Source organism: Carassius auratus, chromosome 31, assembly GCF_003368295.1.
Source record: "Carassius auratus strain Wakin chromosome 31, ASM336829v1, whole genome shotgun sequence".
Lineage (NCBI taxonomy): Eukaryota > Metazoa > Chordata > Actinopteri > Cypriniformes > Cyprinidae > Carassius > Carassius auratus.
Window position 1 is genome coordinate 24008076 of NC_039273.1, and position 25730 is coordinate 24033805.

Genomic DNA, 25730 nt, shown 5'->3' on the forward strand with positions numbered 1-25730 from the left:
CTAACACTTTGTAAGTAGCCATTGTAAAGAGAAATTACGCAAGAAATCTCTTTAATATCTCAACTGTTTATCATAGACAGCGATGGGATTGAATGGAGAGCAAATGGAGATGTTTCTACCCTTTAGATTTTTTCCCTTGAGAAAAACACTAGTTATTTCTGTTTTTAGAGTTTCAGGTCTCAACAATATCTCAAAGTGCTTAGATTTGCAAATATATAAATTAAAGAAAAATAAGAGATTTTAATATGAACTGTAGTGTAATGCAAATGCAGTTGTAATATAGTGCATAAGTGGTATGAACAGTTTATATGGTGCTTTTATCCTTCTCATTATTTGGGAATAGAAATCATTAATCCTTTTTTCTTCTTCTGTTAAGTCTATAAAGATCAAATGTTTGCGAGTGAAAAAATGAACACACTCTAGAGCTGCTTTATAGTAGAAATTGAAGTTGTAATGAAGTTGACACATTTTTCATGTTAAGTACAATAAAGCTGCTTAGTTTAAAACAATCTGTTGTATAAATGCAGAGGTATTTTAAACATCTTTTACTCCCAAGCAAGGAATGAACAAAACTTCACTCCAAGTATATCAGAGCCTTAAGTCATCCTTTTGTGTTTCAGAAGACATAACAATGGGTTTAGAACAATATGTTTAATTTTGTGAACTATTCCTTTAAATTTCATTCATATGCAACAGTACAGACAGAGCGTCCATCGACCTGACGGTAGCACAATCCGGTCACGTGGTTGCAAAATGTGGAACTCAAGCAAAGAAAGAATGCTTTCAATCTCACACGTTCTCCCTGGAGCAAATGTTACCTCAACCTGAATGGAATTGCTAATCGAAGTTCCTCAAATATTTCATCTCCGCTGCTCGCCGCATTTTAATTTCCCATTGCAGACACGGCCTGCCATTTGCAGATGGTGCGAGCAAATGTTAATTCACCCCTGCGCACATCAGCACCGACAGGACGCCCCGAGAGGCCATGAGTTAACACAGGAGGGTGGGCCGTTTGACGAGGGGTGTTTACTTAAGGTAATGTAATTGAGTTGTGCCACAGGATCAAGCATGTATGCACTAACAGCCCTGAGGGGGAACGGACGGCCGGCGCATAAGGGATTCAGCGAAAGGGCTTTGTTCTGCAGAAAAGCTCTTGGCCCACTTTTTAGCAGGACTTGTGCTTTAAGGAACATGAGTTCCTGAAGTAGTTTCATCTCTTCCAGGTTACTGCAGTCCTCGATTCAGTTACCCAGGGAATCATGGGAACTTTTCTATTTTCTCGAATTAGAACAGTCCATCCAGATAGCAGAATAAGACCTCTCAACGCTGCCAAAAAGAGAAAAAAATCACACTAGTAAAACTATGCTTGACAAATTTAAACGAAGAACTAAAAGGAGGGTTTTTTTTCTTTTACTTGAATTCATCGACAAAATTCTATTCAATGTTAACTTGCCATTACATAGAATCTGCCATCAACATAATAATATTTATTAGCTATATAGGTAACACTTTACAATAAAGTCCCATTATTTAATGTTATTTGATGCATTAACTAACAATGAGAAATATTTTGGTACAGCATTTATTTATCCTGATTAACATTAGTTAATAAAAATACTACTGTTAATTCATTGTTAGTTTATGCCAGGTCCATTTAATAATACTAACAGAAACAACTTCTAGTTATAATAAATAATATATAAATGTTCAAATTAACATTCATAAATGCTTTTTGGTTACACAATTTTACACTGTCCTTTTTACAGTGCAATTATACTTTTAAATACTGAGGAATATTAATTAACCACATGTGCTTACTTTATATTTAGGATAAGGGTTAGGTTTGGGGTTAGTCGCATGTAATTATGCATAATTTATTGTTATCACTATTGTAAGCACAATGTGTAACATTGACACCATAAAATAAACTGTTACCAGTATGTGTGTGTGTAGTAGCTCAAGTTAACTAAAACAGTTAACTAATAAAAAGTTTTAACGCTATATATTATATATAGCTATAAACTATATATGTTTAGATTAATTAATATGCAATATCAATAAGAAAAATGTAAATAACATTGGCAAAAGGTAATATACAGTATATTACTATTTTGGTTGACACTTCCCAGCATGCAATGGGAAATCTAGGCCTATTTAGAGACACCTTCTTTGCTTGTTGGTTTGACTTCTGAAAAAGCTGCACAGAGATACATCACTTGTGTTCCTCAAAGTTCTGAAAAGCTGCTGTAACTTCAGATTGATAAGAAAACTACTGTAACTACAATAATCAAGTTTTTGGACGTTTATCAGCATGATTCACTTGATCTAAAGAACCATTTTTTTACGGTATATAGTCAAGAAGATGAAATTGAAGCAATATGGATGTTTGGTTTTTTTGGATTGAGCTCAGCTATGAACACAACTTGTCCTCTCATATCTTTCTGATGAATGTGAGGGGTTATGTAATCCATAGCTGAATGTGTGCAAACCACGTTATAAAAGATCTCCCATGTCCGGTATCGAAGATTAGTACTCTGAGAACAGAAAAGATCCGGCAGCTCAATGGGTGCAGTCCACTGTCTGCACTTAATCAGAGACTTCAGCCGTGAAAGTGTCAGAGTTTTCAGTTTCGTTCCAAGAACGAACTAAGATGAACGATCCCTCTAAGCACACACATAGAGACCCCTACATTCTTAAAGTCTTATCATTGAAATAACCCACCGAGTCGAGTGATTTGCTTCACAGTCAGAAGTAAAATGGAAAGGAATCTGAATGTCTCTTTTTGCACATCTTGTCAATCAAGTAACAATAGGAGGTGTGAGATAAAGGTCACGTCAGCGGCAAAAGGGCAACTTGAAGTTCAGTTATATTCCAGCAAAGCAAATTTCTGACCAGGATCAGAGAGTGAATGTGGAAACAGGTTTGAAATCAAAAAACAGTCAACGAGAGAATCCAGTGCTCTGACAAAAACACTTAACCAATGGCTGGATTGACCTACGGTTATTATATATAATAATAATAATAATAATAATAATAATAATAATAATAATAATAATAATAATAATAATAATAATATTAAATATATATATATATATATATATATATATATATATATATATATATATATATATATATATTATTATTATTATTATTATTATTATTATTATTGTTTTTTTTTACGTATGCATATTTATAATGCATTCCTGTGTAAACAGGTTACAATAATACATTAAAAGCTACAATATAATAAATTATGTTAAACACTTTAAAACTCTTGCTTCTTCAGATTGTATATATTTCAACTCACCCATTGAAAGAAAAATAAATAATACAAAATTTATAAAAATAATTAACTAATTATCTAATGAACACATATAATGTAAAGGTTTGGCAAAACAAAATCCATGTATATGCACTATTTACATTTACAAAGCTACACATTTCTTAATGTAGTAATTGTTTGTCTCACTGATACATCATCATTTTACAGTAGTGGGTGTTTAATATTTAGTATAATACAAAGTTATATAACTGACTGTTTTTCAGTGTTAAAACAATAAATAAATCTTCAAAGATATATAATAGCTCTTTAAAACTAGGGTTCAGGATTGTTTTGTTTGTTGTCATCTTATTATGTTTCTGGAGCCACTTGGTGGTGCTGGTGCATTGTGGGTCATCATCTGCTCTCATTCGCTCTCCCTCACCCTTGTAATGTAATGTGAGATGAGGGGAACTGTTATGGCAAATTAAATGAAATTAAGAGGGAAAAACAGCTTCATTCACCTCTGTCGTGTGTGATTTCAGAGCTGTCTCTCTGATGGAGCTGCCCCGATGGCCTCAGAGTCTGGTGGTCGTGACAGCCAGCTGCCCCAGGGCCTGATGGGAACCAAATATCTGGGCCTCCTATCTTTCACGGCAGTCTATCTCCCTGCGATTCCCTGTACTCATCTTTTTTACCCATCTCTTTCTTTCTCATTGCAGGGCCAATGGCCTTTCAATTTTCACCTCCACTCAAAGCAGACAAATCTTGGCCCATGGTTCCAAGGTGTGTGTGCATAGGAGTCTTTTTTCCTGTGCACATGGTGCATTGGCGACCCTTCTTCTGTGCACATTGTGAGACTTTCAATTGACAGTCTTATACACCGTGTCCCTCCCAGTCGGGTATAATTTTTGAACTGGAACTAGGAACGGAAATAAATGTCACAGAAGAATATGGATAAGGAAGTGAGAACACAGGGTTTCGGACCCTGAGTGCCTTCACTGTGTACTGGAGTTATATCAAAGGGCTTCTTTCTTTGTGCACAGGGCTTGATTTTTTTTTTCTGCCGTGGGTCCATCTGCCATTGGGAAGCAGTAGAAAGAGAAGAAAAGCTGGACCCAGCTGGAAGGACTGGCCACTTAGAGGCCCTCCACCTTAGGACAGTGCTGTGACTACTCTCCCACTGCTGTATCTCATTCAGAGCCACAATCCAGGATGGGCTGGAAAGCCCAGAGTGCCACAATTTACAGTACAAACACATTGACCACGTACACATCAGCAGTCCATTCGCTCGTAAACTTCTCTCGTAAATCTCTCCATTGTTGCACCATAGAATCCTAGCAAACGAATCACAGATAGATTAGCTAAGTAGCATCCTATTAACTGGCATGTTTATGAGAATTATGCATGGATTTTGAGTTAAATTGGTAAATAAGCTTGTCTTGAAATAAGCCTTCTTTTCCATTCTTCCTATCAGAGGACTGATCAGTATTTTCCCACCCAAGCAGGCAAGACTTTCTGAAAGTGTTATAGTGCATTATAGAAGTGTTCTTGATGCATTCATAATGGCATATAATACACATTTCTAAACTAACTTAAAGGGATAGTTCACCCAAATAGCAAAATTATGTCAGTAATAACTTATCCTCATGTGTTCCAAAGCCGTAAGACCTCCGTTTATCTTTGGAACACAGTTTAAGATATTTTAGATTTAGTCCGAGAGCTCTCAGTCCCTCCATTGAAGCTGTGTGTACGGTATACTGTCCATGTCCAGAAAGGTTAGAAAAACATCATCAAAGTAGTCCATGTGCAGTGTTGGGTATAGCTACTTTGGAAAGTAGTTAGTTAGGTTACAACGTTACCATCAATTAAAAGTAATCAGTTATGATACAGCGTTAACTATTCATAAAAGTAACGCGTTAAAGAGTACTCATGCGTTACCAAAAATTAAAAGCCGTTTGCAGCGGCTCACACATGACAGACACAGCCCCCGGCCCCTTTAAATGCACCTAGAAGTCGTGACTCCCAACAATGAATAACGTCATTCATCCGACTAAATTAACACTGCAGGATAACAATAACAGGAAAGACAGTCAGCAATAGGCTATTCCACATGGCGTTTTATTTATTTATTATCACAAAACATATTATTAATCAAAATTCACACCTACCCAGCCCGGGTAGCCTAGGCTACTGTATATTATGAGCACCACAAGATAACTCCTGATTTTTCTTTAACTTTAAATAATGCAGTTATCAAAGTACAAGTATGCTTACTTGTAAACACAACCTTAAACAGGCTTGCAGATTTAAATCCATTTAGAAATGATGAACAACCAGCCATCCAACGATCTAACAGAAATTAACAGCTGCCTGTCAAACAAAAATGATAACAAACCGAATTGAATCCTTCACTGCCACACAGGCAAATGACAAATCGCTTAATAGCCGAACTAATTATTATTAAAGTGTCACTCACAGTCACAAGCCTAAATACACTGTAACACAGTCCTCTTACATTTACTATTCAAAGTAGTGATTAATACGTAGCAGAAGCAGATTTTCGAAACGTTTGTCCGACAGTCGATTTCTTTTTCGTTGACAAATTGAAAATAATGTGCGTACTTCCATAAACCAAACGCTGTCCTCTCTGCCATCTTGCCGGGAGTTCAAAAAAAAAAAACCCGCACACACACACACACAGGGTCAGGCGCAGGGCACAGACGTATCACAGCCATTGACCTAAGCCTACTGTCTGACAAAAAGCAGGCTGCAGTCGGGATTTTCCTTAAAATAACAGATTACTTTTTTTTTTTTAATAACGAAGTTACTGATTACTTACGCACGAAACTAACGTGTTAAGTGACACATTTCAGGAAAGATAAAGTAATTAGAGTACTCTAACGCGTTACTTTGTAACGCGTTACCCACAACACTGTCCATGTGACATCAGAGGGTCAGTTAGAATTTTTTTTAAGCATCGAAAATACATTTTGGTCCAAAAATAGCAAAAACAACGACTTTATTCAGCATTGTCTTCTCTTCCGTGTCTGTTGTGAGAGAGAGTTCAAAACCAAGCAGTTTGTCATATCCGGTTCGCGAACGAATCATTTGATCTTTTTGAACCAGTTCACCAAATCAAACTGAATCGTTTTAAACGGTTCGCGTCTCCAATATGCATTAATCCACAAATGACTTAAGCTGTTAACTTTTTTAATGTGGCTGACACTCCCTCTGAGTTCAAACAAACCAATTTCCCGGAGTAATGCATGCACTCAAACAGTACACTGACTGAACTGCTGTGAAGAGAGAACTGAAGATGAAGCCAGTTAGCCGAGCCAGATAACAAACAAAAGACTGACTCGTTCACTTCTTTCAGACAGTTCGATTCAATAAACCGGTTAAAGGAAACAGTTCACCGGTTCTTTTGCGCTCGACGTAATGGTGTCATTGGCGATGATTGCCCTTGATTCAAGTCTTCGGTTTACCTGGGCTCATAACATTAGCACAGAATCAGTTCAGAATCAATCACCAAAAGAACCAGTTCGGTTCAGACGCTCTGTGTGTCGGTCTGCTTCACGCTGAATCACACATGCGCAGTATCATCAGCTCCTTGGTTCTCGAATCGGATCGGACGCGTTTGACAGAAACGGTTCTTGACTCATGAACGAGTCAGTCTGTTGTTTGTTATCTGGCTCAGCTCGGTGTTCATCTTCAGTTCTCTCTTCACAGCAGTTCAGTCAGTGTACTGTTTGAGTGCATGCATTACTCCGGGAAATTGGTTTGTTTGAACTCAGAGGGAGTGTCAACCACATTAAAAAAGTTAACAGCTTAAGTAATTTGTGGATTAATGCATATTGGAGACACGAACCATTTCAAATGATTCAGTTTGATTTGGTGAACTGTTTCAAAAAGATCCGGTTACATCGAAAGATTTGTTCGCGAACCGGATATGACAAATGCTTGGTTTTGAGCTCTCTCTTACAACAGACACGGAAGAGAAGACAATGCTGAATAAAGTTGTTGATTTTGCCATTTTTGGACCAATATGTATCTTCGATGCTTCAAAAATTCTAACTGACCCTCTGATGTCACATGGACTACTTTTATGATGTTTTTCTTACCTTTCTGGACATGGACAGTATACTGTACACACAGCTTCAATGGAGGGACAGAAAGCTCTCTGACTAAATCTAAAATATCTTAAACTGTGTTCCAAAGATGAACGGAGGTCTTACGGCTTTGGAACAGCATGCGGGTGTGTTATTAATGACATAATTTTGCTATTTGGGTGAACTAACCTTTTAACAAGACATTAACAAGGATATTATTCAACATCAACATTGTGAAGAATGTTCTGCTCTTTAACTGCTCTTTAAGATTTTCAAGCTTTTTGCAGTTCACTTAAACAGTCTGGTGGTGTGACACGTACAAATTTTCTATGTATTCTCTCAAGTAATATGAGATCAAAGAACTGGAAAGATAATGTTGCAAGTAGTTTTAGATTATAGCATTTTACACAGCAGGACAGTGTTAACTAGCCACTTCACTATTCATGGTTATATCACAAATACACATATATACATATACACATATATATATATGAAATATGAAAAGGGTTCTGGCAATTGTCTGCCAGTACCCTATGTGTTAAGTTTATGGACATTTCCTTCAACACTTTAAAACACAACACAATACAATTCAGTATATGGATAAAATGCAAGAGTGCATACCCCTTTATCAGTATGATATATTCATACAATTTTATTTTAATTTTCAAGAAGATAGATAAACTTTAATTTTTGTTGCCTGTTACAGCTCACAACCTTTCTATTAATTACGTGCCACATTCAGATGCTATAATTGCTGTGATACTGATTCAGTGCGGTCAGGTTTGTAATTTCCAATCAGCTCTAGAGTTTCTTTTATTAGGCCTAGATTTGTACTAGGGTTTTATTCTAGATGATTCCTTAAAGTTATCCAGGCTGGAGTATTGCTGTTTCATTAGATATTTCCTAGCATCCAATGTTTTTGTACAGTGCTATTTAAAATATTACACCATTATACTATTTACACTCTTTATTTTGTTTTATGAAATCTTTTTTTTGCATTTAATTGATCAAAAGTGAGAGGTCAGACTTTAAAATATTTAATTTAAAAGTTATATTTTTTAATATATCATTTATACTTTCTATTGATCAAAGTAAAAACAAAAAGCTTATTTCATGAAACTAAGCAGCACAACTGTTTTCAACATTGATAACAAGAAATGTTTCTTGAACAGAATATCAGTATATTAAAATGATTTCTGAAGGATCATGTGACACTGAAGACTGGAGTAATGATGCTGGAAATTCAGCTTTGCATCACATGTATTCAAATAGAAATAAGCAATTTTCAGTTGTAATATTCCCATTTTACCATTTTTACTGTTTTTTATCTTATAAATGCAGCATATGTGAGCAGAAAAGACTTGGAATATTGTGCACAAGTCATATGGTAGACTTTTTTGGTAGTTTGGGGATTTAAAAAAATATATATATTTTGTGTTCTGCAGAAGAAAGAATCTCCTAAGAGTTTGGATTGACATGAGGTTGAGAGCATGATGAGAGATTTGTCATTTTGGATGATCTACCCTTTTAATAATTCCTTTCAGAACGCATCACATACACAGACTGAACCCCAGATATCTTTACTGTATGTTTTCAGCTCAAAACACTGCAGCAACAAACACAGACTTATCCTGAGCATCTGCACTCACAAACTCTCTGCTTGAGTGACTGTCCAGTGCGGCACAGCTAAATCTCTCCCTCTCTCCCTCCCTCCCTCTCTACCACACTCTCTCTCATCTCTATCCACAAGGAGCAAAATAACCTTGAGGAGAAGTGATCAGAGCAGCCTCCATCTTCCAAAGCTGACTAATGGCCTGTTTCTGTCCTCTACCTCAGACACACCAGCAGCTTTCCTCCACTCTCTCTCCCCTTCTCGTATAGGATCCTGTGGTTAATGGGCTACTGATAACTCTCTGCCTCCGACTAACCAGAGGCTGAAATTATGTTCTCTCTTATATTGTATGACTTACACACACAAACACACATTCAACACTGGTCTGGGTACGAATGCCCCACTTTGACTCTTTTAAAAGCTCAAACAGCCTTTCTGCAGCTCTTTTCGAACATCTTCCCTTGCAAACAATCTGTATCCTCCTCTTTAAGTGATTCCCTCATTAGCTGAGAGGAGAGGACTTCCTTATACTGTAGCTGTGTTTTTAAAGGCAGAGCAACTATTAGGATTACATATGCATGGCATAGAGGCCTTTAATGAAATGGGTTAAAGTATCGCACGTTAAAAATGCAGCATGTTCATGTTGGAACTGCAGAAATGCACAAGATGGAAGGTTGTCGATTTGCCTACATTTAAAGAAGCAGGTGAAAATTAATTGGAAAGATTGGAATGAATTGAAGAAAGTTGTTATTTGCACATTTTAGCGCCCCATTTGCTAATTGAATTATGCAAATCAGTTAAAGGTAAAACACACCTATTATTAGTAGGGAAAGCGATTCCTAGTCTTACAAGTCAGTTCTGAGTGTCAATGCATTCATCGTCAATGCATTTTTGTTTTTTTAGCACGTGAAAAAATGAAGAAAATGCAGATTGATGAGCTGTAGCAATAAACACTGAATAAACATACATGAATAAACACTGAATAAAACAAAATAAACAAAATGTATCAAATGAAAGCCAATTAAAGTCATTTTCTTTTTCAAATAAGAAAATATTTTACTTTACTCATGTTTATAACTATGTTACTAACCAAATAACACTTGGCACACTAAACAAAGAGCTATGGCGGATATTTCAAACAGATTATTACAGTAATATATCCTTCTAATTTTTTAGCATAAGTAACAGAGTTGTTTGATTAGACTAAATTAAGTCATAGGGCCCTATCTTGCACCCAGCGCAATTGACTTTGTACACCGACGCATGTGTCATTCCTATTTTGCACCCGCGCAAAGCGCGCTTTTCCCTCCACAGAAGCACGTCGCTAAACTAGTGAATGAACTTGCGCTCCCTGGGCGGTTCAGCGCAAAAAAGGAGGCGTGTTCCGGCGCAAACAATCCCTGGTGCTATTTTGCTGTTCCATTAAACAATTGCGCCACTGACCAGAAAAAACCTAGTCTAAAGTCAGTGGCGCGTTGCGCGTTGTTCATTCTGCTATTTTAAGGGCGCATGCTTGACCATAATGTATAGCGTGCACAACGCGCATACACTTTGCTCATGTAATCTACACAGATGCAACAGTTATTTTTGCAAATCATAAATTGTTACACTAAAAAAAAATATTAACACATGAGATGACGGAAATCATTGTGAAATCTTGCTTACAAATTATTCAGGCTAATTGTAGTAATTAAGGATCAGACCTGTTTGCCCGATAGTGGCAAGACATATATGTATATAAGGACATCTGACAAATTTGTTTGTCCGTCAAGAACCAGAAAAAAAAAAAAAATCGATGAAACAATTGTGGCTATTTCCTCCCACGCCTGTTTAACCGACGCTATTTTGGGTGGGTTTCTCCCATCCCCATACAACACAACTTCTCTGTCTTTCACTGCTCTTACAAGAACATCAGTCTCCTCGGCTGTGAACCGCTCCTGGCGTGCGCCTGGTATAATAATAGCAATCCATTATGGAACTTGCGCACCTGCTTTTAAAGGGAATGTTGGATGACGCTCCGATTGGTTTATTTCACGTTACGCCCAAACCACACCTATGAATAATGAAGCTACTTCAGACCAACCCATTTTAGATTTGCGCCGGGCGCAAGAGCCATTTATCCCGCCGGGAAAATAGCAACAGCGCCGAGACCCGCCCACAAACTTACTTGCGCTTTGCGCTTTGACACTTGCGTTTCAGATCGTTAAAATAGGGCCCATAGTGTTTTCAGACCAAATGTAGTAGCTGTAGTTATTGACAAACATATTTTTCATTTAAAAAAAACAAACAAAAACATGGTTGTTTAGAGATTAAGAAACTGGAATGAGATAATTTACCAAATGATGTCACTTCCTGAGTGACAACATTTTAAGGAATGATTCCTTATGAGGGAATAACGCAACTAACATGGTTGCATGCAAATGGCACGTTGCTAAATATTGTTTTTTGCATAATGTTTAAGTTTTGCTCAGTGCTGACGAATCAAATCCTGCTCTAAATATGGATTTTATTAGAATGGTTTAGGTAAAGTTTAACCAGCATTTTCTAATTTTGGAGATTTTCAAGTTGATCTGCTTTGTGACGCTAAAAGCAAATCTCATTGATTGTGAAAGAGCAAACTTGTACACAAAAAGAGCAACAGTGAAAACTTGAGAAGGAAAACAGCAATGAAACTTCAATTACACCCCCACCCCTCTCTCCAACTGTTCTCCAGCAGTAGAGCGACATAAGACATCGCTGTTCGTGCAACATGACTGTCGCACACCCAAGAGACCTATTAAGATGCATGGGAAGAAAAACACCAGATTTCAAGAGAATCCCACAGGGCTGAATATGTAATGTTAAGATCATTTACTGGATGGATTCCATGGACAAAAAGAAGTTTGTTGAGTTTTGTGTTTGATGTCATACCCCACACATACTGTTTTCATTTCAGTTGTGTCGGACGTTTAAAGGCCGAACGATTCTGTCAGATTGCCTTGATTGATATTTCTCATATTTTTGATATAAACTGTGTTGTGTTTCTCATTAGTATTAAACATTTATCTATTTTTAATTCCAGAAGCAGCTGGAAAGCTGCATATTACTTCAAGATGAAGTCGCACACTGGGAGGGATGTGTTAATGTGAGCAATATAAAACATATGTGACGCTACGTGATGATCTGGTGAAAAGAAACAGGAATAAAAAAATAAAAAAAAACTTTCGGAATGCTAAAGTTAAAGTTCGGATGGTAAATTTTCTACCGGTGGAGAAATATAAATCTGAAGCGCTGCATTCAAAAGCATCAGAAAATGAGAACTGTGTGTTATAAACCTATGTAAGTGCACAAACACTTCAGACATTACTAGATAGTTGCTTTAGTGAAGCGCATGCATGTATTTGTTTTGATTGATGATATCACTAGTGTTTAGTGCCAGTTTTTCCAATCCACAATATTGTAAATTTTGTAAAAAAATAAAATTAACTTGTTATATTCAGATGCTTTAACAACAAAACAATTTGGCTGAAGGCACCCTTTATATTCTGCCTGAGGGTTTGGGTTAGTTTATAAACTTGAGATGCATGGATAAGTTTGTCTTTTACTTTTGATGTTTTCTCAAGAAAATGACTCACCTCAGTTGTTTGAATCTTCACCACCATTGATCTTTAAAACAGCGTCACAGCTTGTGTAAGTAGCTGTTTACCGCACAAAATCACATTTCAAATTGCTTCTTTAACTTTTGAGAGGGAAAATGATTGGTCTGTGCCACAAATGTTTCTAGGAAGATCAGTTTCGTTCAGGCTTGATTCATCACTAACCACTTCAGCTCGCCTGTTCAATTGTGGACATTTTGAAATGCTCAAGTGAACAACATTACTTTTTGGAAAAACATTAGAGAGAAAAGAAATCTGTATACAGCAAAAAGTCTCAATAGATCACACACTTACTTTGGAGTTATTAAGGTAGAAGTTGACCTTGTGTAAGGCTTGATGCGGATTCCCTTTAATACCTTCAGCCATGGTAAAATCACTGTAGTCATTCAAAGTATATTTGGTTTTTGAAAATGGTGGCAACAGCACTATGATAAAATCCCCAATGTTTTATGTTACTGTTCTTTTGTCAAGTTTATAGATAATTTCCTTCATAGAGTAAGTGGGTTATTTAGTTGGTAACACAAGAAAAAGCAAATGACTCATGCATTTAATATTTTTTTTGTGATTTGCAAAATAAATGGCTATTTTGTTAAAGCTGTCAGATTTTCTATCATGGCAAAATAATAGACACTGTTTGCTATTTCAGCTTTGAATAGTTGCTAATTTATTAAAGTATTTATTGCATTTCATATGTAATATGTGGCTTCCACAGTTTTTATAAAGCATACTTTTAAGGAAAAAAGTAATTGTCATTTATTTAATTTTAACCCAGTATGAAAAAGCCCACAGCCTTTGATGATGAGATCTGTTTCAAGGCCCCAGAATGAAATATTCATAGAGTAGTGGACATGATAGTGTAGATTAAAATGGCTGTAATTTAAACAGCCCCAAACCAAACCAAACCAAACCAAACCACACAATGAATTCCCTTTGAAGCTCTTGTGCTGTTAAATGTGATTTCAGAACTTTTATTGTACTTATATGAAAAATGAGCTAACATTGAACTCAGCTGCTCAGCTGAAATCACAAAGCCCAAAGGTTAGAGCAGAAGCCCTGAAGCTTGACCTTTGATGACACCTAATTAAAACTGTGGAACAACTAGAACTTTATAAAACTAAAAATTAGACAATGGGCAGAGGAAAAATGCAGTGATCCTAGTCTTCACGTAATTGAGCTGTATATTCTCCCTGAGGGCTTAAAGAACATATTGCACCTTTTATATAAGGACCTAAAAATCAGAGTATATTTTTTTTTTTTTTTTTTTTTTACAATTGGGCAGTGAAAGGATGCATGTATAGCCTCTGTCTAACATGCTTTGTTGTGGACTCAGATTTGCAGATGTCTATTCAACACTACTTGTTTTTGAAACAGTAGTCTACTGAAACTGTACTTACATCTATGAAATATGTACACTGGAAATGACAAGTAACACAATGCATTAATTGTTACATGTTGAAATAGTATTCTTGAGTAAAACACTTTAGTGTAATTTATTTATTTTATTAATTTTCACAGTGAAGTAACACTGAGCTCTACTTCTGGAAATTAGAAAAATGAAACTAGTTTGTCTGAACACTGGTTGATGATAGTCAGGACAGAATGGGAGACTGGAGTGTTTAGTATATGCTTTGCAAACAATAATTTTAACTTTAACCACTACTCTTACTGAGATCAGTGTTATGCACTCTTCATTTGTTAAAGCAGATACGTGCTTACATACTGTACATGTATTTGTGCATACCCAATTTGTTTGCTGGCTTCAGATCGTCTTGAGGCATAATGTGAAGTTGCTGGATGTTAATTGGTGAGAATAAAAGCACATGAATTTTTTATTCATGTAGCCACTGTGAGCTGTGATGTTAATTTCAAGGTGCTCTGCTGAGAACTTGGAACATTGTTTGAATATTCATTACTTCAGTGGTAATTCAACGTACTTGAATATCCTGCGAGGAGGCATTATTGTGTGTTTTTAAGTGTAAAATGATATGCTGCTCTTAAATATTGATGTTTCCAACCCACACAGAGTAAAAAACAATCATAGTCCCCAAAAAAAAAAAAAAAAAAAAAAAACACATTAGCGTTCACTCAAACCCACAACTACAAATCTGCTCTAGACATTATACCACATTATATCACCAAGGGCTCATTTCTCTTACTTTGAAAACACTCATGAGAGTACAAAGGAAAATCATAAGATTCTTCAAATATTTATGCATTTTAACAGAAAAGAAGAACAAATATAGCTTCCTTATTCATAAGTCATTACTGTGCAAAACATCAAACAGAGATTACAAAGAGTAGGTTCAGCAAGAAATATTTTGCTTCATAAAATTTGTTACATACTCTTTTGGACCATGATGACAGAATTGTAATTTTTGGTTGGGTGAACTATAACTTTAATAATTTATTTTCTTAATTTTATTATTATTACTACTGTATGCAAATATTAAATTATTTCTTTAATGAAATGATACTCTAAATAATAAACTAAAACTGTCAGTAGGGGGTGGTAAATGTCTTAATGATTAAGTCATCGAGTCATTTTATTCATTCGTTTGATTCGTTCAAATGGCCGATTCATTTAGGAGTGAAGTAAATGGTTCTTTATGAATGGTTCATTGAATCATTAGGCTTGTTCAACTTGAAGCGGGTCATCACCATCAGACGACCGGTGTGTGACATCAAAGAACCGCAAGAGCTTCAGAGAGCATAAGGCTACTTGTGCTCTTGAATCTTTCTTGCGGTACTTTGATGTCATACACTGATCGGTCTGTGCAGCGCCACTTCAAATCCAACGTGACTACGGCCAATGGTTAAACGCCCCAAATGGTTCACCAAATTCGTTAAAAATATGGATTATGAAATGCCACTGTGGGTTGCTCGGAATGGAACAGTTCTGATTTGTCTTTATATTTTGGTTGGCAAAACACTCATGTGATATTGCACATGTGATATTCCTTAATTATGTGATGTAAATATGAGACAAAAATTTACAACATGCATTTTGCCCCATATCTTGAATGTTAGGGCATTTCTAGGCTCCATCACACAGTAAGTTGTTTCCCTGTCTCATATAAGTCATCAATTGACTGTATGGCAGATGATCCACATAGGTCTGGGGCGGGGAAAGTGCGTCAAATGGGGTAATAATTTTAACACATTATTTTTCTACATAATTAATTAATCTAATTAACACATTAAATTACCAGCCCTAATATATGTATATATATATATTGTATGAATGTGTATGTATTTAGTTCTGCCCTTTGTAAGCAACATAATATACTTGTATGTTTCCCGGAACACTAATTAAGTACAATTTACCTTGATCTTCAAATTCTCCCAGCTCTTAATGCTTCTTGTTCCCTTCTGGAGCATCAGTGAACATTTTAACCTTTTTTAATAGTTGTGTTTGAGTGCCTCAGTTGTCCTCAATGTGAAAAGATGTATCTCAAAATCATACAGTTACTGCTGGAAAGGGTTCAAATATGCAAAGATGCTGGAAAAAAGAAGAATCTGCAGGACCTTAAGATTTCTCTCTCTCTCTCTCTCTCTCTATATATATATATATATTTGCAATATTTATATTTGCAATGTAACAATGATATATGTATATATGAAGAGTCAAAAGGGCCGATGGAAACATCCATGTACAGAGAATAATGTGTGTTTAAGATAGATTTACTATCGGTGAGTAATGCAATGCATCGCTGAGCTCTATTAGTGTCATACAATGGGCTCCTCTCAAATCAGTAAGTACTTTAAATGATATAAGAACCCGATATCATGTTTGGTAAAAGCAGAATCATTTAATATGTAGCACCAACCAATCAAGCTGCCCGGCAGGTCATTTAATGATCCTCTGTAAACCAAGAGTGAAATAAAATAAGCTAAAATAAAATAAAAGAGCCACATATAAAAGTATATAGCTGGGAAGAACTCTGTTTTTATGAGAGACAAGCCCTGAACCGGTCACATTAGCCAAAGGGAATGCCCACTGCTCCGGTGCGCTAGTATCCTTTGGCGAGATGAACCCAGGCATCGTTTAAAACGTCATAAAAACCTTCTGGAGGATGTTTGGAGATGTCAGGAAAGCAATGAGAGGTGAAACAGACAGGGAGGACCGTAACATTGACAAACAGTTTAAAAAGTTTCTTTCATTAACCTTAGAGGGAGTATCGATGGATTTGGCAGTATTTTTAACGGAAGCTGTTATAACCTGACACAAGGAATTTTATAGCCATCTTGCAGTGGTCCAGTGACAGGGAAACTAACATTAAGAGAATGAAAACATATATTTATTGCAGTGAAAGAACATGACTTGAATACGGACAATATTAAAAGCAATTCTAAAGACAAACTGCTGCAGTAATGAATTCTAATCACATGAAAACAACTCAGTTTTAAAGAGTATCATGGGGAGAGGACAGTTTTCATAGAAACTTAACCTAAAATGAACAAAATTAAGACTGAATCAAGTAGAGAACTGAATGTGTTACATAAAATTCAAAAGAAAAGAACACGGTGGTAGGTCACTTTATATTTCAGTCAGATGAGCTCTTCCTGTTTAGGTTCTTGGCTGGAATGAGCTGAATTGAAGTCTGTTTTGGTGCAAATTCTTGTTTTCCTAATGCATTTACATTCTACAGTTTGAAGTGTACTGTATCCAATTGCACTGCATACTCGCTTTTAGAAATCAGGGCTTTTATAATTAAATTGTTTATAATTTATATTCATCCGGTATGTGCAGCATCCCTAAAAGAACTCTGCATTGATTAGCGATTTGAATAAATCTCCTATGGCAATTACATTTTATTGGATAGCCACAATATAATTCACAGCCACCCATTTCTCAAAACACCAGAGGAGCATTGCATGCATAAGATGCTCATGTATATAGGTTTTTAGCCTCAGGACATGCTGATGCAATTGTAGGTAACCACTGTTAAACTGTTGTAAGAGTAAAAAAAAGCCCTGCAATTTACTGAGCCCATCAGCGTATGGCTTCTAGCTGAAACCAGGGTGCTTGAGGGGTGCAGTCACCAAGGCCGGCACCCCTCACTACAGCGCCTGTACTCCTGCTTTTTTGCATGAGCTTCTCTCAGTCTGGACCTGGAATCCGTCAGTGGTCCCAGAGCTTGACAGCTGCAGATGTCAATCAAATATTCTTGTCTTCTCTTCACGAATGAATACGACATCCAGCTGTGAGTCAGAAATGCATAAAGAAATAGACAGATGGAAATAGCAATACAGCCCTCATAAAGTCAATGTGTACCGCAGGAAATATATGACACGGATTTCCCATGACTCCATAGATTGCCTATTGTCTGTACTTATTTACCAGCATTATTGCTTTGATTTAAGTTAAATGATGCCATAAATAACCTTTAAATACCGTTTTAAAAGTTTGATAGCAGATAGCAGATAGCATGTTTGATTAATTTAATGCAACCTTGCTGAATGAAAGTATTTTTTTAAGACTGTAGTAATGATGGTTAAAATGCAGTTTTGCCATCACCAGAATAAATAAATTTTAAATTTTAACATATTTTCAGAATGTAGTTTAAACTCTAACATTATTTCATAATATTACAGTTTTGATCAAATAAATGCGGGCTTGATGAGCATAAGAAACTTCTTCACAAAATGGTGCATGCTAGATTTATTTTCTAATGGATCTCTGTTTGCTGTCCTGATACAATTGTTAATGTGACATTCAGAATAAGGCAGCCAAAGTTAAGAAGGTCATTCTGGGTTGCGGTACAAGAAAAGACAACTGAATTAAACCTGCTTATCAAATCCCCCACACCACCTTTCCTGATCTAAAATTAAATGGATCTGCAGGCAATGTCCTGTATCTTGCCAAAAGAAAAGTCAATAAAACAGATTCTTCCCTGACTGTTCTGTTAATTGGTTGTGTAGGCCTCACCTTGAGATGAACGTCAATCAGACCAATCGGCACAACACATGTTGAATGTGTTGAACCACAGCCAAGAACGAGTAAATGGATTTCATGTCTAATCATAACAGGACACAAAGCTCTGGTGTCATTATTGACCAGAAATAATCAGTCATTCTGTAAATAAATGGCAGATCTTCAAAGTACACTTATGCTGTTGTATGCCTTTATTCCCGAGCAGATCTTTCAAGTTTCTTTCATATTTTTCTCTAAAAAGCATTTTTCAGTCTGTTTCAGATTACAATTTGTAGCTAAAATATTTAGATTGCAATTGAGATCAGAGTAATATGTGTAATACAGTATGTGTCAGACTTGCTGTCTAAGGTTGAGGCAACTTCTTTTATACAACAACTGATATAAAATAATCTCAGAATTCACCATAAGTGACTGAGCACTCCATAATTTGTTTGTCTCACCATAGCAGTGCAAATTGAAAATCTCTGTTTAGAAGGAGGAGCACGCAATTCCCTCTCAATGAATGAATTACAGATGTTTATTTGTTTCCCTTGAGAAATGGGCGAAGGAAAAAAATCACAAACAAACTCAAACGGAAATGGAGACCAATTCTGGAACGAGAGATAAGCAAACAATAGAAGTTGCCAGTCTTGCTCAAAGCAAAGCCTGCTGCTCTATTCCTGTCACAGAATGCTGGCAAGTGGACAATGGCAGAATATTAGCTTGAAATCCTGTGTTTGATTCTCATTTGTATTGGTATTAAGCGCTTGTGTGTGTGTGTGAGGTGGGATTTAGAAAACGTTTAAGAGGCGCCCTATCTCTCTTTCTGGTGATGGTGCCTCACCTCAGCGGGGGAGCAGTTAGAGGCGCCTTGGATGATTGGACATTTTTCAGTGTTTCCAAAATTCCTTTTCAGTTGCTTCCCAACATGCAAAACCTCTTCTGAGGAGTTCAAGGCAGCGCAACAGACACCATAGAGCCCCTTGGAGGAGAATGCCTGCCTTGTGTGTGGACAATAGGTGCTAAACATAGCTATGCATGTATCCAACCAGAAGAACTGCATTTGGAACACGAACAAATAAGGGTCAACATGCACATATGACTTCGTGTTTGTGGTAAAAATCTGCAGTATGGGAAAGCCCATGTGGGTCAGGCACAATGAAATGAACCAATAATATATTAAAACAAATACTAATGGACAAAACATGCTACCCAATTTTGCTTCCAACTGAGTATTCAGTTTCACTCTGAATAACAGGAGTTAAATGCACTGCAGATGCTGTGTCGTGTCTTTAGTATGCATGACCCGTTCCAATGATTTATGTGACATCATGTAAATACATGTTAGACCATGACATTTACATGGGGCTTACAGGAAATCATTGCCACCTAGATGTTTCTTCTACAACGTCCTACGAAGCACTTCCTGAATCCTGTGACACTCTAAAAAACTAAGAAGGCAGCACACAAGGGGAGCCGTTCCACTGCTTCCTGGAGCGTACTGCTTCCATCTGCTCCTACTAAAACTCACAATGACTAATAATTAGTTTGTCATGTCTGACACACAAAGGCAACACTTTGTTACATCCCAGTTGCAAGTAAGCTCTGTTAGGGGAAGAAGGGAATGAACAATTTCCTCATAACAATGTGATAAATACCAAAGGCAATGCAGCGACATTTAGTCCTTAGTTGGATCAAGCAACAGTCAGACATTACTGGTGCTTTGTATTTTAATGCTCTGCATTTTCCAATATAACATTATGCTTTTAAAAAGAATAATGTTAAGCTCAGTTTTTTTTTTTTTTGTGATCTGCTTCCAGACTATTTCCACAAAGCATGGCTTCAAAATAGAATTCATGAGAAATCGTGCGCCAAATGCATTTTAAATGTGGCCTCATACATCAGCCGGCCGGACCATTTATTGCGTTCTTGTTCGCAGCCTGTTATTGTGGCATCTTTAATCCAATACACAGGTTTACAGAGTATATTTTTATGCGGCCGAGGAATATGGGGACGCATTGCGGAAGAGCGTAATCCTCTCAAGATATTTTGCTGGGAAGGCAGAAGGACACTAGAGCCTCTCTTGAGGATTTAACAGATCCTCACAGACAAAAGGACTGGCACTTTGGCCTGACCTATTAAAGAGAGTCTCCCTCAGGATGAGGAGCTGTACATATGAGAAATATCAACATTAATAATCAATGATGTTGACAATAATTGAATTATAGATTTGTATTCTCATGATAAAAATCATCTTGAATATTCTGTCATTTAACTCGTTAATTTGTTCCTAAAAATAAACATATCTAAACCAAATATTGAAATTTGCAATACATAAATTTTAATAATGCACTGATACCTATAAACTGACAATTAAATGTCCACAATTACATTTTTTGACTGTTTTTTCTCTAAATAAATTAAAAACAATAACACTAAAAGCAAATGCTTTAAGTGAATCTAGGCAGCACAATATCATAACATACTGTTAAAATATTAAATAACAATAAAACAATGACTATGTTTACATGCAGCCAATAACCCATTCAAAACCGGAATATTAGCAATAACCCGGTTTCGCACGGCCATGTAAACACCGGCAAAAACCCGGACATGCTCATACCCCGGTTTTTAAAAAACGGGATATTATACCTGGGGTACCCCTTTTCTAACCCGAATATTTGGTCTTGTAAACGCGTTTAGGCATATCCCCATCAAAATGTGTGTTCTGCGCATGTTCTATTCGCAAGGAATACAGAAAGAAGAATCAAAAATGATGCATATTGCATCTTAATGTTGTCCGTACGTCCAGAACCATGCGTCGCCGTTTACATCGGGATATTGGCGACTGATTACACATTCCATGTATACAGGAGTAACTCTCTCTGCTCACGCATGTAAACGGGTTATCCCGAATGTTTCAGAAACCCGAATAGTGACCTTAACCAGACTATAACCCGAATTTTAACAGCTTGTAAACGTAGTCATTGCTAATAAATTAGTTTTAAAACAGGTCTTAATGTAAAATCAGGTGGTAATGAGTATGCAAAATATAATTAACTGAAAATTTACTAGCTAGTTGACAGTGCAATATTTCTCATTTTAATTTAGTTTGATTTGACATACTAAATTAATTTAGACTGAAATAAAAATGATAAAAATCATATAGACAAATGACAAAAATACAAATCGTCAAGATTTTTACTAAAATTAAAATGAAAACAATAATTAAAAAAAAATAAAATTGAAATTATTAACAAAACTATAATATTACCTTGATACTAAAAAACAAAGACATAAAAAATATTTTCTTTTGTGCATCCTGAATTACTTTGCTTGATTAATCAAAATGTACTGTAATTAAATGTTAAATGGTTAATCTGTTAGGGCATGATGTGTGATTCGAAACCAGCTGCTTAAAATTCATTACAACATTGAAAAAATGGTCAAGCATCATGCTACTTGATTTGATAATCTGTGATCTACTGCAATGACATTCAGACAGTTTTATGTGTGACTTTAGTGGTCAATCACTCTGTGGTGCTTCTGTTTCTAGTCTACAGTCTCCACATCACGTCTTTTACAGGAATTGAAACGCGAGCGAGGTGCTGCTTGTTTGAGGGACAGTGAGATGAATTGCAAGTGTTTTAATGTCCCTCTACATGAGGTTTAGTGTGATCTCCTGTCTTGGCTGATTGGGTCAGTGCTCTGTAATGAAAGAAGCCTTCCCACACTGTGTGCTTGTCCAGGCCTCTGTCTCATTTACCAGCGTTTGATTGACCAGACCTGTCATTTCAAGTTCCTGTTATTTCCTCTCAGCTCCACAGGTGGTCTCCTCATCCGTCTGTCTGGTTTCATCATACTTGTCAAAAAGGCGTTGTGATGTCTGCCAAAGGTCATTTAGGTTATTCCAGTAACAATGGCAACTTCAAACTTATATATATATATATATATATATATATATATATATATATATATATATATATATATATATATATCTTAACTCTTGATCATGATTTAGAAATGTATTTTGGGATAGTGATATATGACTGTTCATATTTTCAGGAAATGTACCCCTCTTTAACACAATAAATATACAGGTGCATCTCAATAAATTAGAATGTTGTGGAAAAGTTAAAGAGCCAGTAAGATGAAAATTCTATCACTGTTTATAAGTCCTGTACATTAGGTTTAAATCCATCCAAGGTTAAAAAACATTGTCATTTTGTCAAAATATAATTTAAAATTATCTCAATTCTCAGAGATCCCTAAACGGTTTGCGCGAAGCTGTTCAAAAGATTCACTTTCCTTAAACCCCACCTTTCGGTAGCATACTGTGTTCTGATTGGTCAACTAACATAGTCAGGTTTGATTGGTTGTTCCGCACACACCTCCACGGTAAACTATGCGTTAGCATCTGTTTGAGGTGAATTATGTCTTATTCCTCTCATCGCGAAGCAAACAGTAAAACAAAAAAAACCTGAACAGTCTAGCTGCTTTTTCTTCTGTGTGGGTGTATTCAAGCCGTGCACTTCAGTTTGAATCTGAATAGCGCGTTCAGCGCGGGGGCTTGGTCACATATAACGAAGGGAGACATGAAAAACAGACATAGCGTTGTTTTCATATGGATTACTTTATCACAGAATATCTGTTCGGCAGCACTTGTTTAGTTTTAAAGTAGACATGTCAAGCGTTCTATAGATATCTCTCTCATGTCTCTTTAGTGAGTTAGTGAGTTACACTTCATTTTAATGACGTGTTTGTACATGACGATCAGCGCAGACAGGCTGCAGACAGCACACATACTGATAAGACGCTCGGGAGAAAACAGACACATAACTTCATAATCATGCTTCGCGTTGTGATTCGTAGATGCTCGTTGTTCTAAATAAATTTGGTAATGAACCCTCTTTTATGGCCAAATGCTTTGAAAATCCTGCTGTACTCACCGAGATTAGAAAAGCAGTCATCAGTGAACAAAAGGGATTTGTCGTACTGCTCTGGTATTGTGGTAAAAAAGATTTTTTCTTTCATTCTTTGGCTGTGAAAATAAAACAAACTTGCCTTTACAATTAAAAACACACCATCTCCTCGACACGATGCTATCACACCAACCAGAGCGTCTGTGCGTGGGGGGTGGGGCAGTTCAGAGTTCCGTTTCTCCCAAGACAGTAGGCGGAGATTATTATGCAAAGTGCTCCTAGTGATGTACATAGAGATGGGCAAAAGATTTGAAATCTATAACGACTCGTTTCAGCGATTCAGAGTCGACTCTTTACTTTAGAAGCCAATAACTTTATAAATCGTGTACTTTTTGGTTTAATTACTTTGCACATTGTTTACACTGATGGACAGCTACATCATACACTGTAATACAGGTAATTTTTGATTTCCCATCTGTGTGGCTCTTTAATTTATTTAAGTAATTCAACTCAAATTGTGAAACTTGTGTATTAAATACATTCCATGCACACAGACTGAAGTCTTTGGTTCTTTTAATTGTTTAAAAAAAGATTTTTGCTCACATTTAACAAAAACCCACCAATTCACCATCTAAACAAATTAGAATATGGCGACAGGCAAATCAGCTAATCAACTCAAAACACCTGCAAAGGTTTCCTGAGCCTTCAAAATGGTCTCTCAGTTTGGTTCACTACACAATCATGGGGAAGACTGCTGGTCAGACAGTTGTCCAGAAGACAATCATTGACACCCTTCACAAGGAGGGTAAGCCACAAACATCCATTGCCAAAGAAGCTAGCTGTTCACAGAGTTCTGTATCCAAGCATGTTAACAGAAAGTTGAGTAGAAGGAAAAAGTGTGGAAGAAAAAGATGCACAACCAACCGAGAGAACTGCAGCCTTATGAGGATTGTCAAGCAAAGTTGATTCAAGAATTTGCGTGAACTTCACAAGGAATTGACTGAGGTTGGGGTCAAGGCATACAGACGTGTCTAAGAATTTGGCTACAGTTGTTGTATTCCTCTTGTTAAGCCACTCCTGAACCACAGATAATGTCAGAGGCTTCTTACCTGGGCTAAAGAGAAGAAGAACTGGACTGTTGCCCAGTGGTCCAAAGTCCTCTTTTCAGATGAGAGCAAGTTTTCGATTTCATTTGGAAACCAAGGTCCTAGAGTCTGGAGGAAGGGTGGAGAAACTCATAGACCAAGTTGCTTTAAAGCTGCAGTCAGTAACTTTTGACGCTCTAGCAGTTAATAAACAGAACTGCTTGCATCTTGTGGAAGAACATTGTTGCCGGATCTACTTCTCTCTGTTTATGTCTATGAAGAATCACAAAGGTACTGGGTTACTCCGCCGCGGTGCCCCCGAAGCAATCTAAAATAGTCTGAATATAAACACTTATTATAGGTGTACCCTAGTGATTCAGGACAGGCTAAAAACAACGTTTGGAAAACGTTTGGAAAATGGATTCATGGTGTACTCACTTATTATATACATTTTGTAAATTTTGAACACCCGTTTACCAATCAATTTTGGAGCACTTCATTCTCCCTTCTGCTTACCAGCTTTTTGAAGATGCCAATTTCATTTTTCAGCAGGATTTGGCACCTGACCATACTGCCAAAAGCACCAAGTATTCTAGTTTCTTGAGATATTATATAATATTATAATAATATAATATTTCATATTACTTTCTGGCCGTATAAATGTCAGCATCTGCAACAAATTACATACTTTCGCTTAGTTTGTGCTTCGGCATTAAACTGAGGAGTTTTAAATATTTTATTTATTAGTTTTTTTCCCCTTGAGCTCCATGTTCTCCTTTATCAAATACTGTATTGGGCCATAAAAGCCTGAGGTATCAAATATTATACTTCATACAAAATATATGCAAACTTTTATTATTAATATTATTATAAATTTGGTCTTAAACGGCTCCATTTCAAATAAATAGCAACATAAATAAATGCCAGGATTAACAGGTTTATATTCATGCTAAGTTTAAATGACCTTCAGTGGAGTCCATAGTGTCTATCTATGGCATCTACCAATCACCAACTTAGAAGGAACGTCTTCTAGTCACCTATAGTGTAGATTAAATCACGGTCCACGTGAATGGTCTTTTATAATCCACTTAACCTCTGTGTGTCACACAGATAAAAACAAAACCAAGGCAAAAAAGAAGAGCAAGTTTCACACCCCATCTAATGATAATCCAGCTTGTTTTCGCTCGATAC